The sequence below is a fragment of the Mustela lutreola genome, chromosome 3, assembly GCF_030435805.1.
Source record: "Mustela lutreola isolate mMusLut2 chromosome 3, mMusLut2.pri, whole genome shotgun sequence".
Lineage (NCBI taxonomy): Eukaryota > Metazoa > Chordata > Mammalia > Carnivora > Mustelidae > Mustela > Mustela lutreola.
Window position 1 is genome coordinate 47,467,632 of NC_081292.1, and position 23,221 is coordinate 47,490,852.

General features: G+C 36.7%; 1 protein-coding gene across 1 annotated transcript in view; it reads left to right on the forward strand.

Moving 5' to 3' along the window:
- MMP16 (matrix metallopeptidase 16) overlaps positions 1–23,221 on the forward strand; it is a 293,833-nt gene that overhangs the window by 121,360 nt on the left and 149,252 nt on the right. The gene's annotated exons all lie outside the window — the stretch shown is intronic.

Consider the following 23,221-nt stretch of genomic DNA (forward strand, 5'->3'; position numbering starts at 1 on the left):
TAGTGAGTCATCACTTAACATATAACACCCAGCGTTCATCACAACTAATGCCCCCTTATTACCCATCACCCATTTAGCCCATCCCCCACACACTTCCCTCCATCAACCCCTCAGTTTGTTAAGAGTCTCTTTTGGTTCATTTCCTTCTCTCTCTGTCTCTCTTTTTAACCCTTCACATACATTTTGTTTCTTAAATTCTATTGTTAAGAGTCTCTTATGGTTCATTTCCTTCTCTCTCTGTCTCTTTTTTTAACCCTTCACATACATTTTGTTTCTTAAATTCCAGATATTGCCTTCTAAATAGCATTCTCTATTAAAAATAATTGCAGCTTCTTAGAGAAATGACCAATTCCAGGACTGAGGCAAAGAAAGCCTAACATGACCCTAGAATCTCTTGTTTTGCTAGAATACAAGAAAATGGGGTGCCTGGGTGGCTCAGTGGGTTAAGGCTTCTGCTTTCGGCTCTGGTCATGATCCCAGGGTCCTGGGATCAAGCCCTGCATCAGGATCTCTGCTCAGCAGGGAGCCTGCTTCCTCCTCTCTCTCTCTGCCTGCCTCTCTTCCTGCTTGTGATCTCTGTCTGTCAAATAAAGAAATAAAATCTTAAAAAAAAAGAAAAGAAAATTTAAAAAAAAAGAAAATCCTTCAAGAATTATGTCAAAAGCACACAGATAATATCTTGAAGACCCTCCAACTATTAGAACATCAAAATAAGGTAAATGATAGTAATCAATTATAACTCATTGAATAAAATAGCAAACCATGAGTACATACAGACATAAATACATAAGTAAATAATTTGAAATTTCACGAGGAACAGGATATTTATATAGTTTTAGTACATTCCATAACTTTACAGTGGAGAAACAAGGCAGACACCACCTAAATCAAGTAATCAATGTAAACATTGTCATTAATGGGAGAAATTGAAATAAATATTCAATTTATTGAAATGATGGATGCTCACAGCATCACCTCAAGATAATCCTGTCAAAGATACATAACCAAATCTAATTGTGAGACAGTGTTAGGAAACCCAAAGTTGATGGACATTCTCAAAAATAACTGGCTGATATTCTCCCAATGTGTCAATATCATGAAAGTGAAGAAAAGATTGAGGCAATATTCCAGATTAAGGAGATTAAGGTGACATCGTCAAGCAACTCATGCTTTTGAACTGGATCCTCTGGTATTAAAAATATTATTGAGGGGCTCAGTCGGTTAAGCATCTATCTTTGGCTCAGGTTATGATCTCAGGGGATGGAGCCCCATGTTGGGCTTCCTGCTCAGCGGAGATCTGCTTCTCTCTCTCCCTTTCCCTCTGCTTTAGCTCTTCTTTATCCCTCTCTCAAATAAATAAATAAAATATTTTTTTAAAATATTATAGAGACAACAGGATATCTTGGAATGGGATCTGATGATTATATGATAATAATGTTTTAGTGTGAATTTCTTGACATTGGTGCTTATATTTAGCTACCCAGGGAAGTGTTCATATTTATAAGAAATAGAGTTTTCAGGGTATTGTAGCATCATGTTATTGGAAGCCTATTCTAAATAGTCCAAAACTATAAAAAATCTCTGTACTGTACCTGCAATTTTTTACTAGTGTGAAAATAAAAAATCTGTGGTAATAAACCAGTTTTAAAATTTTACATCTGTAATGGATCAATACTTTTATTAAATCTTGTAAAAATATTATGTAATATCAGAATGCTATACTAGTTGTTAAAAGCTTTCTCTTGTCACAGATAAGCCAGAAATAGTCATGAATGACTTCGTATTTCTACCTGTCTGTAGACCATAGTTTGAAAAACACTGCTCTAGATTACATACAATTTTTTTGTGATAAAATATGTATTCATTATTGTATAAAAGTGGTTTTCAGGTAGCCCAGATGTTCTTTTGAATAGGCATAGGCATTATCTAATGGTTTTGTAAAAGGCTATCAAGATGGAATCTAAAGATGATGCTGTATTGCTGCATTTTCCTGTTCATGGAATAACCTTAACTTGGTATATGCATTGGTCATTCATGTGAGTCAGAATCCTGGCGGAGCAAGTGGTTCACTCTACAGTGTTGAACCAAAAAGAGTTTTGTGAGGGGTCTGTTTCCTGAGATTTAGGGAGGGTTAACGGAACCTACAGGAGGATGGTGTGAAGTCCTGAGATTACCAACAGCTGGGTATCATTATTTTTAGGACTAGGAAGGCAAGAGGGGAGTGATTCCATTTTTAGAGCCTGGCGAGATCTGGAGTCAGATTCTGGAAAAATACATGCCCAACAGATGTGTAACCATAGGGAAATGCAGTGAAGATAGTGGAATTGGCATGAATATCTCGGCTTCTTTCTTCTGTTCTCTGTTGTCTACTGTTAGAGCTTCTTATTTGCTCCATCCAACTGGAAGTCAAGTGGCAAGGGAGCCCAAATGATGCAGCCCATAGAGGTCAGCCTCCTAAGGTACAGAGCAAGGGTGTTAGACCCACTGTAAAAAATGAAGATGAAAACTAAAGCACATAGCATTTTTTAGAAAAGTTTTTAGATTCAGTTGCTCTTACTTTCTCTAAAGCTTCCTATCTGTTCAGTCATGAAACTTGTCTCTAGGTTATTTATTTTTTTTAACATTTTTATTTATTTATTTGAGAGAGAAAGAGAGAGCAAGAGCAAGAGAGAGAGCATGAGCGGGGAGGGGGCAGAGGAGAAGCAGGCTCCCCTCTGAGTGCCCATGACTCTGTCCCAGGTCCCTGAGATCATTACCTGAGCCAAATGCAGATGTTTAACTGACTGAGCCACCCAGGTGCCCCTTGTCTCCAATTTATTATCTCTGCATTTCTTTTCAGATTCAAAGATTAGAATGATAGTTCATTCTTTGAATGAGTCCAAATGAATTCTGCCTACTTATGCTAAGCTCTCTTCTCTCAGTGTTTGAAAGATTTCTGACTAAAGAGTATCACACTGGCAGTAGATAGGGAGGTAAATCAAGAGTAGCCACAGGGAGATAATTACCCTTGTAGGCGCTCATTACCACTTTTCAGTTTTAGAAGTTTGAAGCCTAATCTAAGGCAAAGAGTGGAGAGATGAAGATGAGTCTGAGATGTTCACTGTGCAGTCAGTCAGATGTGTACATTGGTTGACTGGTTGAGAGAGACAAGAGAAAGAGAATATGTTGAAGTTAACTTTCAGATTGGGAATTGGTTACAGGACAATATCATTTACCTATATAAATAACGTAAGGGCTGGGCTACACTTTGCCTACGCTGGGAGCCAAATGAGCAGTGCTAAAGGCTCAATTTTAAAAATGGTGCCTGGGGAAACATCTGATATAGATGTTTGGCAGAAAATGTGATATGCATTTTGGCAGCTCTGGAGAGGCCTCATCTAGAGTTATACTTGGAGGAGTCATCAACATTTAGGTATTGATTAAAGATATTTTTTTTTAATTTTTTTTTTATTAGGCCATGGGGAAGGGGCAGAGGGAGAGGGAGAGAGAGAATCTTAATCAGGATTTATGCCCAGCACAGAGCCCAAAGTGGGGCTCGATCTCACAACCCCAAGGAGTTGGACACTTAACCGACTGAGCCACCCAGATGCCCCAAGACATTATCATTGTTGTTGTTTTTATTATTAGCAGTTTCCAAGTATTGAAAAACCACCACAGTGTGCCTGGTACTTGGTAGAATCAGAGAAGTTCAATAAGTTGCTTCCTTAGGAGAACATGAGTTTTCTGCATGTAGAAAAATGGGAGTAGATAGATTATTCTCAAACTTCTGGAATATATTTGGAAGTGAGGAGAGATTGAGAAGGAAGAAGCATCAGCAAATAGAAAGAAAATAATCTGATTTCTTTTCCAACTTAATATATGTTATTAACTATTCCAAGTGATGACTGCTTTTCTTTGGCCTTTAATTCGGAAACTAATATATAGCCTCAAGTTCACAGAGAAAAGCAGCATTTAGGATTAGGAGTAGAGAATAAAAATATGTTCCTTCTAAAATGATCTTGTGACTGTCATAATTGATCTTATAATTGCTCATTTTTCTGTCTTTACTCTGAATTTTAGGGAATTCAGAGAATTAAATGAATAGCATCTATATAGGATATTAGAGTAGACATAATAATCTATATTAATTTTGCCACTGGGATGTTACCTTAATTGTCTACTCTTTTGCCCTTAAAAATCAGTGTTACCTCTTTTAATCCTATTGAGTATATTTTTTTTGTGAGCAACATCACATATTGAATGGGGTGGAATATTTTTAAAATGAATCGAAATGTAATCATATAATTTTGTTTCACAAGCAGTTTTCCTCATTCCCCAACAGTTTGGAATTGTAAGGTTACCCCATTTCAATTTTTAATATGCTGTATTTATCAAGTCAAAATAACATGTTAAATTAAACACAAATGAGTAACATATAAGAATCAGTGTGGAAGATTTAAACATAATGTTTACTGGATTAGTGGTCTAATGATATTGCTACAGAAATACAGAACTCATTATGTTTAATCAGTGCAAGTGCAGTCCTTGAAATCCATTTAAATTGCATTGTTTTAGGCAATCTTTGAATATTATGTGGGGTATCATCTGTTATATATAGAAAGGACTGTTTTTAACCAGACTTTGCCTCTGATTTTTCATTTATTTAATAGGTCTTTCAAAAACATAATCATAGAATAATTAAAGAGTTAAAGTTAAAAAGTTACCTGGAATCTTCTGTTTCTACCCACAAGTTTCTTTTATAAGAGATAAACGTCCTTAATGATTTCTTGTGTAAACAGGTAGAAGTTTTCTGTGCACATGGAAGCATAACATATAGATATGTACCTGTGTGTACATATGAGTCCATTGGATTCTTCTTTATGAGTAAATAATATTCAAATATAATCATTTGTTCATTCATTCAATATTTATTGAGTACCTACTCCATGCCAGAAACTCTTCTGTCTGTAGTTTAGTAAGACACACATAGTCCCTGCGTTCATAGAGCCCAGAGTCCAGAAAGTGCGAGACAAGTAAAATAAATATCTATTTTGGAAATTACTTTAGAAGAATTAAATAAGTTATTTAAATACAAAATAATAGGAGAGGTCTGTTTGTTTGGGATGACGTGGAAAGGCTGCTCTCTGAGGAGGTACCATTTGAACTGAGACCTGAGAATTGAAAGGAAGCAACGAGACGCCAAGAGAAGGTCATGGTTTCTTCCTCACACTATTACATAGAATCTCCCTGAAATATTATAGCACAGTTCATTTGTCCACTCCATTCTCAAGTTAGGTTTCCTTTTAATTTTTGTTTTGTTCTGTTTTGTTTTGCACACAGTTCTCTGGTGCACATGTGCAAGAATTTCTCCAAGGATATACCCTACAAATTTATTTAGAGTGTTTATATCTATGTTAATACATTCCAAATTGTTTCCCTGACATACTGTATAAATTTACATTCCTGTCAGCATTGTGAAAGAGGGCCTGTTGCTCTACAGCTTTGCCAATGCTTTGTGATGCGGAGCTTTTTAGTGGGGGCTGTTGGGGGGAGGGTTAAGTTTTATCAGTCTTGATGGATGTGACCTGGTAATCCTCTGTCAACTTCCATGACACCTCTGATTCTTCCACTACTTCTCTGGTGTCGTCTCCATTGTGTCTTTTGTTGGCCTCTTCTCTTTGGCTCCCCTTCACTGTTGGTGTTTCATTTTCCTACTTCGTGTTCTCTTTCTTTTTTACTTCTTACCTCCCTCTCTGTGCCACTGTTGTCCTCAAATAGCACAGCCCTTTAAATTTTGTCAGTCCTGCTATATGAATGTTCATATCACCAGGAAACATAAGATAACAAAGATGTAGTTTATCTGCCTTTTTACCAGAGGGAAGCCAATTAAAGGTGAGGGACTGCAGGCTCAGCTGATGCATAAAAGGAGTACTGGAACCCACAGGATAACTCAGCCTTGGATTTGTAGAATTAAGCAAAGGTGGCAATTCATATAGATAAAATAAATGCAGTTAGGGACAAGTTCTCAGAAGAAAAGAGGAAAAAACTAACACTGATGCCTGTTCCAGACTTTGAGCTCGTCTCTTAAGAGTATTATCTTGTTAATATAATTTACAAGACATGACAGGAGACTGAGAGAAACTTAGGAAGTAAAAAACAGGATTTATGGTCAAGAGAGGATACAGCTCAAAGTACTGGAACCTCAGAAGAAAAGATCCCAGAGAGGTTCATGAGATGTTCATCAACAATGGTATGTGGTAGCAGGGAAAGAGTTTTTGTTTTATTTTGTGATTTCCTCTCAGTGGGTGTAGAGATCAGAGATACTTTTGTCAAGAATGTAACAAATCTGTTACCTAAAATTGTCATGTATTCCTCAGATATTTTGGAAGTGTAATTGTTACATAAATAATTGTAACATACACAAATATATATTTTTTATTCACTATTGCTGAACTATTTTGTGCCATACCCTATGATAAGTACTCTTATAGGGATATTTTATTGAATCCTCACCACAACCTTTAGGTGGTAATATTATTTTCATTTCAGAGATGTATGAACTGAAACTTACAAAGACCCTGTATTTTACTCAAGACCATAACTTGTGAGTATGTGATCCAGGCTTGAACATGTATCCTCTGGACCCAAAGGCTGTGCCCATACCCACTTTTGAGCATTACTTGTCACATGATGACTTTGTAAGTATTCAGTGAGCTTCTTGCACACCAAATACTGGAGAGAGAGAGAGAGAGAGAGAAGGAAATATAAAGACTTCAAGGAGGACTGAGTCTTGATTGGCCAAGAAACCTTGGTGTGTTCGGGATAAGTGTAAAGTTTTTCTGGCGAGATAAACACAACACCAGGCAAAGTGGGTGCAAGGTAAGATTTATTAAAAACACTCTCCTGCTCAGGAGAAGGAGAGCCAGGAAAGTTGCACCAGGAGAAGGTGGGCACCCTCGGGTGAGGTTCCGCGACTCTGGAAAAGCAGAGTGGCGGAAGTCGCGCTCAAGGCAGGGAGGAGGGGACTTAAGGGGTCTTGAGGGGAGCTCAGGGGTCTTTTGGCAAGTTTCCCTTATTTGGATATTTCGCCTGCTCGTTGGGGTCCCATTGGTCCACTGGAGCCCGGGGCAGGGGTCTCAGATTCCAGGTTGTCAGGGTCCCATTGGTCCACGGGAGCCGGGGCGGGAGGATTTTCAGATTCCTGCTTGGGTCTTTGTTCTCCTGTCCGAGCTCAGGTTTTGTGGCGGGAACTTTTGCCATCTTAGGTAGCCCTTTATGCCACCCCAACAATAAGGATGGTGTGGGACTGGTGAGAACATAAGCAAACTGGGAAACACATTCTGTGGCCCATAAATCAGTTTGAGTAATATTCAGTTAGTATACTTGTTTTTAAAGATGGTTGAGTTTGCAGAAGTAGATACATTCTGAACTTTTGGAGTTTATTAAATGCAAGAAAAGAATTTTAAACCAGTTCAGGAAGTAAATGATAGCAATCATAGTGTCTTGAGCAGGAAAGTTAAAAAAAGGAAATGATATTTTAGGATAATTAATCTTTCAGTACTAAGTAGGATAGATCAAAATGGAAAGAATATGGAGCCAGGGAAATGAATTAGGCAATTAGGCAAGTGTTGCAATATTCAAGTACAAGTAAAGGAGAACCTAGTCTAGGGAAGTGACCTTGGAGATGAAAAGAAGACAGAGGAGCCGTTTTATAAACTAAGGAGATTTAAATGCCTTGAAATGCTTTTTGAGGTATGTTTAAGTTCTGTTACCATCACCCCAAAGCTCTTCCCTCTGAGGTTTGGCTGACATATCCAGGTGCGCCTTTGGTGCCCATATAAGCTTTCCTCGGAATGCTTGCTTCTTTGACACCTTGGCTATGAACTCCTTAATAGCAAACACTTTGAAGTTTCTTTGTATCCTTGTGCCTGCCAATCAACCCTCCAAAAACAGTTTGTACTTAAGTGGTATAACAACAGCTGCAACATACTTTATAACTGACAAAGTTGTATCTGCCTCTCAATTGTATTCTGAAGTCATCTTAGCCATCTCCCCAGCTACTGCCAGAATTGGTTTTACTTCCTACCTGTCCCACTTTATTCATATTTTCTCCAGTTAATTACCCACACAGTAGCCAGAATGACACTTTTCTAACCCACATCTGATCACATCACTTAGAAGTTTAAAACCCTTCCCTGCTTTCCATATTATATTCACACATATTAAATGCTATAAGTTATTGCATGACTTGATCATATAACTCTTTCCTAGACTCAGTCCCTCTTAGCCAAAGTGGCTTTCTTTCAGTTCCATGAAAATACAAAGCTCTTTCATGCTATTCCACTTATCTGTTACTGTGAAAAAATTAGTCCCAAAGCTTAGCAGGTTAAAACAACAACATCCCATTCATTGTACTCACAAATCTGTAGTTTGGGCTAGGCTTAGCAAGGCTAGCTTGTATTTATAAGCACTATTCATAGGCTGGGAGCTAGAATCATGTGAATGCATATTATTCCCTTATCTTTCAGTTAATGCTGGCCCATTGGCTGGGACTTCACATGAGAATGTCAAAGGGAATCTACATGTGGCCTCTGTATGTGGCCTTGGCTTCCTTACAGTATGGAGGCCAGGTCCCAGGGTGATTTTCTCTCTAAAGAAAGAGCCAGGCAGAAGACTTTTTTAAAATAGCCTTAAAAGTTGAGCAGCATCTCATCCTTCCATCATACTCTGTTAATCAAAAGCAAGTAATAAGGGGCACCTGGGTGGGTGGGTTAAAGCCTCTCCCTTTGGCTCAGGTCATGATCCCAGGGTCCTGGGATTCGAGCCCCGCATCATGCTCTCTGCTCGGCAGGGAGCCTGCTTCCCTTCCTCTCTCTCTGCCGACTTGCGATCTCTGTCTGTCAAATAAATAAATAAAATCTTTAAAAAAAAAAAAAAAAAGCAAGTAATAAAACTAGCCCATAATCAAGGGGTGGGGAAATTAGACTCCTCCTTTTGATGGGACAAGTGTCAAAGAAATTATACACATGTTTTAAACCCACTACCCATGCTTCTGGGCATACGTGCCTGTCCATCTCCCACTTTAGTATGAGCTTCTCTCTTTTTTCTCCTTTGCTTTTTCTTACATTTTGAGCTTCAGTTCAACTCTCAGTTCATGTGTCTTCTTATCCTCGAAATCTAAATTAGATCCTTCAGATAGATTTCACAACACTCTATCCTGTTTAAAACGCTTGTTGCAATCTGAAATGACGTGTTTATTTGCAGATGGCTTACTTACTGGTCTTCCAAGCCATCATCTAAATGCTCCAGGAGACCAAGGGCTACTTCTGTATTGTTCAGTGTGGTGACCTCGAGGCCTAGCCAAGAACTTGTACATAATGGGGTTTTAGTAAATATCTCAGTAAAAATTACTGCACCATGGAAGGGGTTTTTGTTTTGTTGTTGTTTTTGTTCATTTTTTTTTTAAGATTTATTTATTTATTTATTTGACAGAGATCACAAATAGGCAGAGAGGCAGGCAGAGAGAGAGGGGGAAGCAGGCTCCCCGTTGAGCAGAGAGCCCGATGTGGGGCTCAATCCCAGTACCCCGAGATCACGACCTGACCTGAAGGCAGAGGCCCAACCCACTGAGCCACCCAGGCATCCCTGTTCATTTGTTTTTTAAATTCCATCTTTTTTAGAAGAATTTGGAATACTTCTTACCCTTGAGAAACTTTAATTTCCGCTCATTAATCCTAAAACATATGTAGTTCTAAAACACAGGTATCTTATTTTGGGGAAAAAAAAACCCTCCTAATTTTCACAAAGTATATATTCTCCAAATCACGTTAATTATAATAGATTTTAAACTCTTTCTACCTTCATACTATGTTATTCCCTTAAAAAAATTTTTTTCATATTTTCAAGAAGTGCATATACCTTCTGAGGCAAAGGATGCTTTCACAATTTTGAAGCACAGGGCTGTCCCTGGAGATAGAAAGCTGATTAATGAGTGCTGGAAGTTATTTGTTGTTGTTTTTATTTTTTTTTTTTAAGATTTATTTTTTTTTTTTATTTAAGAGAGAGAGAGAGAGTGTGTGTGTGTGTGTGTGTGTGTGCACAAGGGAAAGGAGGAAGGAGGAGAGGGAGAAAGTCTTTAAGCAGACTCCCTGCTGAGTGTGCAACCTAAATCAGGACAGTGTCTCACAACCCAGGAGATCATGGCCTAACCAACGCCAAGAGTCTGGTGCTTAACTGACTGAGCTACCCAGGAGCCCCTTTTGTTTATAAATATTCTTCCATTACTCACTCTGTCTTCCAGAGTTCTATCAGGAGAATCAATCCTTATTAATTGTCCTTTCTGACTTCAAAATTAAGTACAAAGTTTAGTGCTTTCAAAATCTCAGTACAATAGTTGGTAAAACCAAACCTCTTTTCTTACCATTTGGTGGAGATCAGAAAGAGATTTGCCTTGAGAGGGCTAGGCTGTTTTGAAAGAAATAGGGGTTTCTCTTTTAGAGAATAAGAACACTTTTCAGCCTTTTGAGAGCTCCTTACTTTTCCTATCTCTTTGCTAGTTACTAGGGTTCTGTTGGACAGATAAGTAATAAAGTCTTTCAGTTGTTTTTTGTTTTGTTTTGTTTTTTCAGCAAAATGTCCCAACTACCCTGGAATGAGACTCAGCTATGTGAAATAAGACAGCTGATTTCTGACCTAGAATGGCCTGCTTGGCTCATCCTTAATCTTATACCATAAAGGCTAGTTAATCAAGAACTCACTCTTCTTGGCTTCCTGACAGTTGTTAAGAATAAGAGCCATTTTAGATTCACACCTAGACTCATATCCCTGGATATCACTTATTTACTCTATAGCCCTGAGCAAGTTGATTAACCCTTCTCATCCTGTTTGCTCATCTGTAAAATGAAGATAATACTAATCTCACAGGCTTGTTGTGATAATTATATGAGTCAGCGTATTAAGGAGATTAACACTGCACCTGACTTAATAAATGTAAGCTCTTGGTGTGTTGTTTACACTGAATATCAGTACTTTCCTGAAAGCAGTTTTCAAGCTGTAAAAACAATTCCGCATTGATTTTCATCTCCAGGTGTGGGAATAGAAGTTGAATCTGGAAAGGCAAAGATGAAAACTGCTAAGTGCTTTTCTAACATTGACCCAAACTGTCACTCATATTTTACCTTGTCCATATTTCCTAGAATTATTCTGAGGTGCCTGGAAGTTACTAACCTTTGCTATGTATGTGATGGGCTGAGATTTATTGTTCACATTTGGAGCCTATTTGTATATGTGGATGGGAGAATGAATAATTGGATAGTTAACCCAACCCAGTGGGTTCTCCACTTATCTAGCCCTTGTAATTCCATTACTTCAGCTCAGAAAATTGTTCTAGGTGTTGTGCCTCTCATGTTGAAAGAGATAGATGAAGATAAAGAACAAACACATAAGTAAACCAAGCTACCACGTGGTGATCCTAAGTGCTGTCAGGGACTTAAACAGGATGCTCCGTGGCGCTGGTAGTGGTAAAGTGGGGTCTGGGAAGGTTTCTTTGAAGAAGTTTTATTTGAACTAAATTTTAAAGGATAGAGAGAAATGTATTCTTGTATTTCATACATGGGAAAGGTAAATGTAGTACCCCCAAGGCAGGAAAGAATTTAGCTGTTCCTGGGTGGGAAATTTAAAAAAAAAAAAAAAAAAAAAAGACCATATGCCCGGAATATTGAAAAGGGATACTGTGAAAAGAAGTTAAAGATTTAACAATGACTGTGCATGGACTTGTTGGCCACAGTAAGGAACTTGAGTTTCACATTAAGTCACTGGGAAACTACCGAAGGGTTATAATCAAGTGAATAATATTCTCTGATCTACATTGAAAAAGTTAATTCATACCACTTATTTGAAAAATAAAAAACAGAAGATAACAGGTGTTTTTGAGGAAGAAGAGATATTGGACCCCCTTGTGCATTACTGGTGGGAATGTAAAATGGTGAAGCCACTGGAAACAGTAAGTCCCTCAAAAAGTTTTATGTAGATTTACCATAAAATGCAGCAATTCCACTTCTAAATATATACCCCCCAAAACTGAAAGCAGGGATTTGAAAAGACATTTGTAGATCAGTGTCTATAACAGTATCCTTTATAATATCCGAAAAGATAGGAAAAACTAAAATTTTGATGGATCAATGGGTAAATGAAAAGGTATATATACATGCAATATCATATTATCATAAAATGTTACATACTACAAGTTGTAACATGGATGAATCTTGAAACATCCTAGATAAAATAAATCGGATGCAAAAGGATAAATAATGCATGATTCCACTTACATGAGTTACTTACAGTAGTCAAATTCATAGACAGAAAGTAGAATAGTGGTTACCAAGAATTGGGAGAAGGGAAGTTTTTACTTAATGCATATAGAATTAGTTTGGAATGATGAAAAATTCTGGAAATGGATAGTGGTGATGGATATATAACAATGTAATGTACTTAATGCCACTGAATTGTTACATTGCAAATGGTTAAAATGGTAAATTTTAGGTTATGTGTCTTTATTTAAAAAAAGAAAGAAAGAAAGAAAGAAAGAAAGAAAGAATAAGATGAGACAAGAGAGGTAGCAATTGAAAGCAGAGACCAATTGGAGAATCTTGTAGTTTGGGGTCATAAATGATAGTGTTCCAGACAAAGGGCTGTTAGCAGAGGTAAGGTTTGCATTCAGGGTAAGTTGAAGCTAAGGAGTGATGATAGATTAGATGTGAATGATGAGGAAAAAGCAGAATTAAGGATAATTCTGTATTGGAGGTGTAAACAGCAGTGTGGTAGAACTCCTGGCATTAGGGCAAAGTCAGGGTTAGAGGGTTGAATTGGTCTGTCATCAGCACATAGATAGTATTTGAAGGATTAATTATAGAAGAGATAACCAAGGAAAGTGTAGATGTAGTCAACTAGCAATATTAAGGCTACAATAAGAAAGTGCTGTGAAAGAATGAATGAAGAAAGGGAAGTCTCTGGCAAAGAGGGTTACAGTGGTTTTTTTCAAACTGTAAAAGTGAAGTGGCCGTACATGAAATATTCTAGAATGGAAATAAGAATATTAATTGGCCTGGGCAGATTGGACTGTGCAAGCCTGTTTTGCATTGGTAATTAGAGAAGTCCTTGGAGGAAGGAGGGAGTGTTAACACACAGAACATAGGCAACCACAATAAGGTATACTTTTGTGATGTGTAATGGGATGGTTTGTTTGCATAAAAACTGAACACTGTCAGTTACTGTAGATATATTTTCAGATGGTCTGCCTTCTTGTTTTGAAATGTGAATAGGTCTCCTAGGATTTCCCAGGTTACAGACAGGCAGCTGGGTCTTTTCCTTGTCTAAGAGGCAGCCTAGGATGACAGAGAGAGCCAAGCGTGTGTATCTGTCAGATCTCTGTTTAAATACTGATCATCCCTCTTAAAATTGTGCGTCGTTGGCCAAGTTATTTAATCATTCTGGGGATGTATTCTGTCATTTTGAAAACAGATAATAGTCCTTAATTTACAGACGTGTTATAAAGGATAAAGATAATGCATGTAAATTGGTGCATGGTGGGCAGTAAAGGAATGGTTGTTGTTCTTATAGATCTTATGTCTTATCCCATAAGACATCTTATGGATGTCTTATGGGAGTGGGACTCAAATTTCTATGTGACTAAAGAACTCCATGGAACAAAGTAACAAAGACATACTTTGAGACTAAGTCACAAATGCTTGGAATTCATTCTAAGGGATTTATTCTTTTTTTTTTTTTTTTTTTTTTTTTAAGATCTTATTTATTTATTTGACAGAGAGATCACAAGTAGGCAGAATGGGAGGCGGGGTGGAGGTTGAGCAGGCTTCCCACTGAGAAGACCCTGATGCAGGGCTGGATCGCAGGACCCTGGGATCATGACTTGAGCTGAAGGCAGAGGCTTTGACCCACTGAGCCACCCAGGCACCCCCTAAGGGATTTATTCTATAGGACTTGAGTAACTTCAGTAGTGTATGATGGAAAAGGAAGAACTTGGGAATTGCCACAGTCAGAATGTAATATATAGATATTGATAAACTGTCTTCTCATCCCCTAGGGAGAGTAAGTATATCACATTGGAGAGAATTTAAGGAAGTAGCTTCCTTTTTAAAAATAGAGTACTTCCTATCAGATCAGTGGTCTCTTTGATTGCATATCTCCATCAATCAATTTTTTTAACATTTAACCTCTCTTATTTATAATTCTATTCATGAACAAATGTTCTTAAACATTGCATATATTGTGAAACATACTTAAAATAGAAATATTAAGATGAGCTAAGGATGTCATAAAATTTAAAATTATTTTTGTTTTCCTTATTAATTATATTTATATTGTTTTGCTGCTATCAAGACTATCATTAATTATTATCATGGAGAATTCTGTAACTGACTGCATGGTAATATTGATTTAACACTTTGAAATACAGCAGTTTAAAATTACCATGGCCAAAAAAGACACCTCACCACCTCATAAGGAAACGTACATGCAGCTTAAAAAGTTGTATCATTAGCTGATTATAACTCATGAGCCTCATTTTATAATCCTACCCACCAATTATGCAAAAGGTTTTTGGTAAAACTCAGACAGTAATTTTCCATCTTCCATGATGTCTGTCAGTTGTTCCTGACAAATAATCAGGTTTTGTGTTTTCATATTTTTAACAAATGGGTTTAAAATCCCACTAAAATTATTCTTTTTTGGCAAGTTATTTTATAGGTAGAAAATTCTGTTGCTGGAATTTCATTTTTTAAAAATTTTTGATTTGAGGGGCACCTGGGTGGCTCAGTGGGTTAAAGCCTTTGCCTTTGGCTCAGGTCATAGGTCATGATCTCAGGGTCCTGGTATTGAGCCCTGCATCAGGCTCCCTACTCTGCAGGGAGCCTGTTCCCCCCACACACCTGCCTCTCTGCCTACTTGTGATCTTTGTCTCTCAAATAAATAAATAAATACAATCTTTTAAAAAAAAATTAAAATTTCATTCGAGAGAGAATGAAAAGCTTCGGGGAGGGGCTGGAAGGGGAGGAGGGTGGAGGGAGAGGGAGAAACAGACTCTCCACTGAGCAGGGAGCCTGATCCAGGGCTCTGCCCCAGGACTCCAAGATCATGACCTGAGCTCAAGACAAACACTTAACTGACTGAGCCACCCAGGTGCCCCCTGGAATTTTATTTTATTTGTTCTCTATTTATTTATTTAGAGAGAGAGAGCACACGCTGGTAGGAGAGGGGGCAGAGGGAGAGGGGAGAGGGAATATTAAGCAGGCTCCACACCCACCTCAGAGCCTGACACAGAATCTGAGTTGGGTCTCCACATAGGGTTCGAGTTGATGACCCTGAGATCATGACCTGAGGGGAAATCAAGAGTTGAACACTTAACTGACTGAGCCACCCAGGCGCCCCTGTTGCTGAAATTTTAAAGTACAAAATTAAGAGAGTTTTTTCTAAGTGTTTTAATAGGTAAGTATTTATATCTTTTTGAGTACAAAGTCATGTGATAATGGAAACATTTCTAAACATGCATTTTTAGCATACTCTATGGGGCACACCTTTCTTTCAAAAGTAGTTTCTTTCTCCCACATTGCTTCAACATCACTTTCATCTCGAGACAGATTACTCTCAAAGTAGCTATTGAGTAGCATACTATTTACAGCCAGTTCCCTTTACAGAAAAAGGCAACACTGTTGTCTTTTTGTGAAAGAAATACATAGCTTATTTAAGTTTGACAGCTCTTTAAAGTACTTTTTCATATGAGAACCAAAACATAGAAGGTACAGACTATTTTTTTGGTCAGTCCTCATCATATCGCAACGTATTTTAAAATTTTTACTTCTAAGATAAAACCCATAAATTCATTTAATCTGTCACAGAAAAATAGTGGTATGTTATAATGTGTTAGAATCAAGCTATCACAGGAGATTCTGCAAACCCCTCCACACTGTGCAATTCTACCTCCACCTTCCAGATCCTGCTGGAATGTAGGTGATTAATAAATGTCTGTCCATGTGAGTGCCCCCCTATCAATCTGAACAACATTAAATAAAAGTGAAATTTGTTTCTTCTTATTTTATAGATAAGTGTATTCATGCATAAATGTGTGGATGCACACATTACATAAAATGCTGTGGCATTTTGGGTCTCCATCTCAATGGGACATATTGTACTCTGACTTTAAAGACCCTGAGATTAATCTCCTCATTATCTGGTGTTGTTAAGACATATTCTGCCCCAGAAAGTAAGAGTGAGTTGAGCTGACCATCTACCTGACTCAGGCTCTAGGGCATGTCTTTTAGAAAATTCACAGGATACCTTGTACAGCACTTCACTCAACTAGTGGAGGGAAGCACAGATTTGAGGAGAACTTTCCTCTATTTAGATTTGTGAGGTGACTTAAACATAAAATAGAATCATGTTAATGACTAATATAAGTAGTTATTGTTTTGGTAATTATTTCTGTCCCAAGAAACTAGGGATGGTAAGATGATGCCTGGCTATTGTTCATTGTTGTTTAAGTTTTGTCTTTTTGAGTTTTTTTTGGTTTTGTTTTTTCATGTATGTGTGTGTGCATGTACACTATATATTCACCTTTAAAAATGTAAAATATACTTAGGAAAAACCATGAAAGACACATAAGGAGACCAGTATATCATAGTACTCGAACTTTCCAGTACAATGACTAGCATATGATAGAATCCCAATTAAAACCAACTGTTTTTATTTTTGTTTTGTTTCTTAGTTTGGTGGTGTTTTTTGTTTATTTGTTTGATCACTGGAGCTCAGCCACTACTATTTGAGGGGATTTGCTCCCATAGCTATGGAATACCAACTACAGTTCACTCGTATGCAGAATGGAAAATCTCTCCCTAGCCTTTATATCCCAAGTTTTCAGTTTCTATCATAAATTAGAGAATTTCATGTTAAGGTAAAAAATATGGTCATCATGATCATTATAATTTTTACTAATGATCCAGCTGCTTTCTATCTCCTTGTTGAAATGAAGGTTGTCTCTTGATTGCTTCGATGTTCATTGGCGTAACTTTTGGTCCTTCCACTGTTTGATTTCCATTTAAGAAGCCATTTAAATAGACAGTATAATTCTAAAGGAATTGAATTCTATATGTGCAATTTCATACACTGATTCATTCATGGTAGGGATGGGATGGTGATTTAGAACCCATTTAGATTTTTGAATGAACAGAAAGGCTAATTTCTGCCTCATTAACTTATCCTATGAATTTTCAATTTGACCAATTCTGAATGACTACTCCCATATCAGTTTAGTTTTTTGGTTAATAGGTAGTTATAATTCATATTTATAGCCACTTTTCAGACTAGAAAATTTAGCCCCTAAATTCTGCCCTTCTTTTATAACTATTAAATATATGCTATTTTCAGGGGGAAATGTCCTTTAGCCTCTGCTAACTCCGTAGGTAATACACAAAATAGGGGGTTGACACTTTTTAGTTGTTAATTTTAGTTAATAATAGAATTTTAACTAATAACATTTAGAAGTCTCATACTAAAGGAGGGAAAATAATTTTATAATATTGAAAACTATTAAAACTATTAAAAATGCTTTCCTTTAGTCTATGTTATCAGGAAAGTCAATTAATTGTATCAAAATATATGTTAATCATTATATATGTAAATATTTTTGTTAGTAAATATGTTAAAATTTAACATGAATTCAATAATTTTAAAAATGACATCCAAAACAACAAAAGTTATACAATTGTGTAAATTGAAGTGATTGTTTCTAAATAAATACCACAAAATGCTATAAAGTAAATACTAGAAATAAAACTATTACCTCTGCCCTTTTCCTTCTATATTGAGTGCTGTAACTTGGATTATATGATTACTGGGCCCATGGACCTTGCATTTGGCCACACCACACATGAGCTACAGTGAGCTATACCTGAAATTACTGGCTCAGTCACAAATAGATATGTGGTCTGGCAAAGTGATTTTTCAAGTTAAATAAAATTCTAAACCATACCTCTTTTCTTCACCTCCAGTAATTTCCATAATATCTAAAATATATCCTTACCAGCCCTAGTAAATTCATTAGTTTAATTATTTAAATTCTTCTTGGAAAATTTTCAAGATATTTTCTCTGTATGTTGGGTCCTGCTAGTGATGGAATTTTAATCTGCTTCTTGCATTTGTGATTCACCATAAATAGGAGTATCTTAATGTTCTATTAAGGCATTGATAAACTTACTAGCTTTAACAACTGGAGGAAAATTTATTTCTCTAGATTTTAGTACTGGCCTGAGAGACTAAATAAAATATGTATTCTAAAAATCCTCTGTTTATATTTGGTGTTAGTCATGAAAACTGCTAATGTCTTCTTTTTGTTGTTGATAACCATCTTCCAGGATACCACACTGAAATATGGTATGGATAGCAGAGTCGATTAATACAGGTTTTCCTAATATGGTTACATGAAATATTAAGTGACAAAGATATTCTTTCTTAAGGGATTTACTAAAAGTTTGCATGCCTGCTACTCATATTTTATATTACAGTCTGGTAAAAGCAATATCTATTGGCACAGAATTTAATATTTAAATGTTTACCTTTTATGGCTTGATAAGTCCCCTTACTCTGTAGAGACCAGCACTCTTCTGGTTGTTCCTCCATCTGAATGGTCACCAAATACAGGAAATTGTTTTTGTCTCCAAAATAGCAAGATAATTTGACTATGTAAGTAACGCAGGGAAGGTAGTTCAAGGTTAGACACTGTTGCTGAATTTGAGGTTCTGTGATTACTTGTTTTGATCATAATGACACGGGCTAACTCCAAGACAGTAAAAGGAGGCAAGTTGTATCTCCAGAGAAACCTGTTTCTTGATAGTTTTCCAGTGCTCTCAAATGCATGTGTCCATCCAGTAAGCAAAAGAGGGCAAAACAAAGAAAACAAAATAAAAACAAGTTATCTTTCCTCACAACTCTTGATTCCTTACATCTTAATCTGCATTTCAGTCTTGTCCCATTCCAAGGATAGGTCTTAACCTGAGCAGGAATAATTTCAAGAACTCAGAGCAATTAGTAAACATAAAATAATAATATGATGGATTGAGCAAAAATATGCTGGTGTCTTTATGTAGTCTCAATCCTCACATCAAACCTGCCAATTCAACATCATTTCCCCCAAATGCATACATGAGGAAATCATTTCTTAATTATCCATTATATGCATTTGAGAGCACTAAAATAAATATATATTCATATATATTTGTGTATGTGTGTGTGTGTATACATATGTATATAGCAAGAGACAAGCAATCTCAGAAGGCAAGTTTATTTCCTGTTACCCAGGAGAGCAATATTTTAAAAACAATGTTTAAAACAGGGATCTAGTCAGAATGGCCAAAATTAGCAAGACAGGACACAACATGTGTTGGAGGGGATGTGGAGAAAGGGGATCCAACACATGTTGTGTCCTGTCTTGCTAATTTTGGCCATTCTGACTGGTGTGAGGTGATATCTCAATGTGGTTTTAATTTGAATCTCCCTGAGGGCTAGTGATGATGAAAATTTTTTCGTGTGTCTGATGGCCATTTGTATGTCTTCATTGGAGAAGTGTCTGTTCATGTCTTCTGCCCATTTTTTGATATGATTGTCTGTTTTTTGTATGTGTTGGGTTTGAGGAGTTCTTTATAGATCCTGGATATCAACCTTTTGTCTGTACTGTCATTTGCAAACTTCCCTATGACCCTGCAATTGCACTACTGGTTATTTACCCCAAAGATACAGATGTAGTGAAAAGAAGGTCCATCTGTACCCCAGTGTTTATAGCAGCAATGGCCATGGTCGCCAAACTGTGGAAAGAACCAAGATGCCCTTCAACGACGAATGGATAAGGAAGATGTGGTCCATATACATTATGGAGTATTACGCCTCCATCAGAAAGGATGAATACCCAACTTCTGTAGCAACATGGATGGGACTGGAAGAGATTATGCTGAGTGAAATAAGTCAAGCAGAGAGAGTGAATTATCATATGGCTTCACTTATTTGTGGAGCATAACAAATAGCATGGAGGACATGGGGAGTTAGAGAGGAGAAGGGAGTTGGGGGAAATTGGAAGGGGAGGTGAACCATGAGAGACTATGGACTCTGAAAAACCATCTGAAGGTTTTGAAGTGGCAGGGGGGTGGGAGGTTGGGGTACCAGGTAGTAGGTATTATAGAGGGCACGGATTGTATGGAGCACTGAGTGTGGTGCAAAAATAATGAATACTGTTATTCTGAAAATAAATAAAAATTAAATTTAAAAAAAGAAGAAAAAAAATAAAACAGGGATCTATTTCATAACAATGTATGAGGAGTCTATGAAGTCTGAAGTATGAAGTCTATGATATAGTCTTTAAGGGATAAGGTGTACCTTCAAATATTACTTTGTATACTTAATTTAATTTTCTATCAAATAAGATATTAAAAGTTATAATTTAATAGAAAAGAGGCAGGTTTTCTCTGTCACTTATGTCATAATTCAATTTTTCTTTTTTTAGTTACTTTTATTAACATATAATGTATTATTTGCCCCAAGGGTACAAGTCTGTGAATCATCAGGCTTGCACATTTCACAGTACTCACCATAGCACATACCCTCCCCAATGTCCATAACCCAGCCACACTTTCCCTACCCCTCTACCGCCAGCAATCCTCAATTTGTTTTGTGAGATTGAGTCTTCTTATTTCAATTTTTAAAATTTCCTTTTCTTTATTCTAGATTGATAAGGTGCCAAGGCTACCCACCATACTCTATTTCTATAACACAAGGGTTTTGTTCTATAGACATAGAATAAGGTAGCTTTAACAAAGTTTCGTATACTTCTGTGATGATGATGGACAGGAATTTGAATCTGATATACACTGTGTATACCTGATCTGATCTTCATTCATTGGTAACTTAAGAGTCAGCATTTACAAAGCTCTAGGGATTTTGGCCATAGTGGTTTTCTACCGTTGATGCCGAGTGTCCTGTCCACCTTGTATTTGGTCAGTTTTACAGGCACCATAGTGACCAACTTAGTCTCCTCCAAGCAGCACTAGCATCTTATGTAGAGCTATTTGGTACATATTTCTTTTCTCTATCATATAAAAAATGACCAGACTCTCAGAATTCTGTGGTGTGGACACTTAAAGAAGTAATTAGTATAAGACAAAAACAAACTGAAGAGACTATCCTCTCTCAGTGTTTAAGATTATTTAGGCACATATTTATTTGTTTTTCCCTGCAGTTTCCATATTGAGTAGTAGATATAAAGAAGCACTGTGGATCAAATTAATACTTTGGGTCATTGTAGGTATAATTACTTGTTTTTTATAGCCACCTGGAGCTGATTGTCCAAGCAGTTTTTGTTGTAATAAGAAATGTTACTGATAGCTTGCTGGTTTCATACTCTTAATATGACACTGATATGCTTGATTTTCCACTGTTTGGTGGAAAGATGCATTGCAGCTTTCCATTGAGAATTATTCCTGATCAATTCTTGATGATGTCAGAGATTTCTTGATTAACAAATAACAATGATATTAAGAAAGATAAACTCAAGGTGGCCTATAATCTCAATGACAGTTATCAGACAAAACAAATTTTGACTATAAAATGGTAGGTCTCATAGGTTTTCTAATATTTTTCAATTAAAAAGAATTATGCACTTCTCAGTCATTTAGGAAAAAAAAACTGACTTTCATGGTAAATGGCATAATAGAAAAGAGAACTTGAAGAAAAATCACAATTTTTTTATTATTCCAACTCATTTGTTTGAAAGGGTAAGGCATAAATCAATGGGCATTTTATAACATGTTTTTTTCACTATCCATCTAAAATTTATATATTTTATAGTCTTTCTATTTGTATATAAATCATAGGGTTTATTGTTAACAGTTGTCTCTTTGCTGTCACTATAAATGACATGGTTGCCAGTAGCTGAACACCCATGAGTAACCTAGCAACAAGTCAGCTCTCTAACAAGTAAGAAATAAATGCAAACAAAGTGTTATGGGAAAAAGAGTTCAATTTCAGAATATTAGTGCATGTATACTGCTAAATATCAAGATGAAATCTTCCAATTTGGGGGAAATTACATTACAATAAGTATTGTATTTTCTAGTAAATAATACATTGCCAGTGAAATCTTGTCTCCTTCATTCAGAAAACAAATGGAATCTATTTCAGACTGCAGCACTGTTGACTAGGTAACTGAATATATGTGTCTTCCCTGGAACCCTATTCATTACAGATTAGATGAGAGAAGTGTCTTGGCATGTTTTCACTATGTGGTAGATGAGTTTACTAGATGGAGTTTCAACAATAAACCTTCCTGACAGTGAGGTACTGTTGATCTCTTAAATAGTTTTAGAATAAATGTTTTATTTTATTTTCAAAGGGTTGTGCTTATAGTTCTGAACTTCTGGGGGCATGATTTTCTTAGAAAAACTACGAAAGACTCTACCTTGTTTTTTTACATGTTAAGGCTTTGGTATATTTAATATCAGTCTCTTTTGGTGAAATTTAACTTAAATAATTACTGTTTGTTTTCACTGAGAAAATAGCACTCCTCTCTGTTAGTTGTCAGGTCGTAGTGGAGGTAGATCAGGTATTGGGGAAAAGCTGTAACTTCATAGGATCATCATTGATATGAGGATTAGATCCAGGTAGAGAGGGAAATACATACTGGTGGTACCTTCCATTAAATAGCACAGCTTCTATTCTGTGTGACAGGCAGAATTACTTGGCCTTTTTCAATTTGACAGGCAGTTCACTGCACTTAAAGAAATCTTAGTGCCCCATGGAAGACTGAGGTAAGGGACAGAAGGATGGGTTAGGAGCTGAGCATATGATTGTACATTTAAAATGAATGCATAGAATGGTAGAACTGGAAAGCATCTGCTCTCTGCTGAAAATTTTTGTTTTCCCCAAATACTTTGATTTTTGGTTACTTTGAAAATCTGACGTTAAATGACTGAATTGTTGCTACAATCACACTTGGGATGTGAGCCCAACTCTGACGTCTTTCTCTCACTATCCACACAGATCTCCCTTCTCTGGGGAAGAGGAGAATAAAAATCATGAGATCCTTAAAGAGAGACCCAAATATACTTACCAAGATAGTCTGATTTCATCTATATATGAGAAGTTTGGTCACTTACATTGTTTGGATTGAAGTGAGTCACCTTAAATAAAT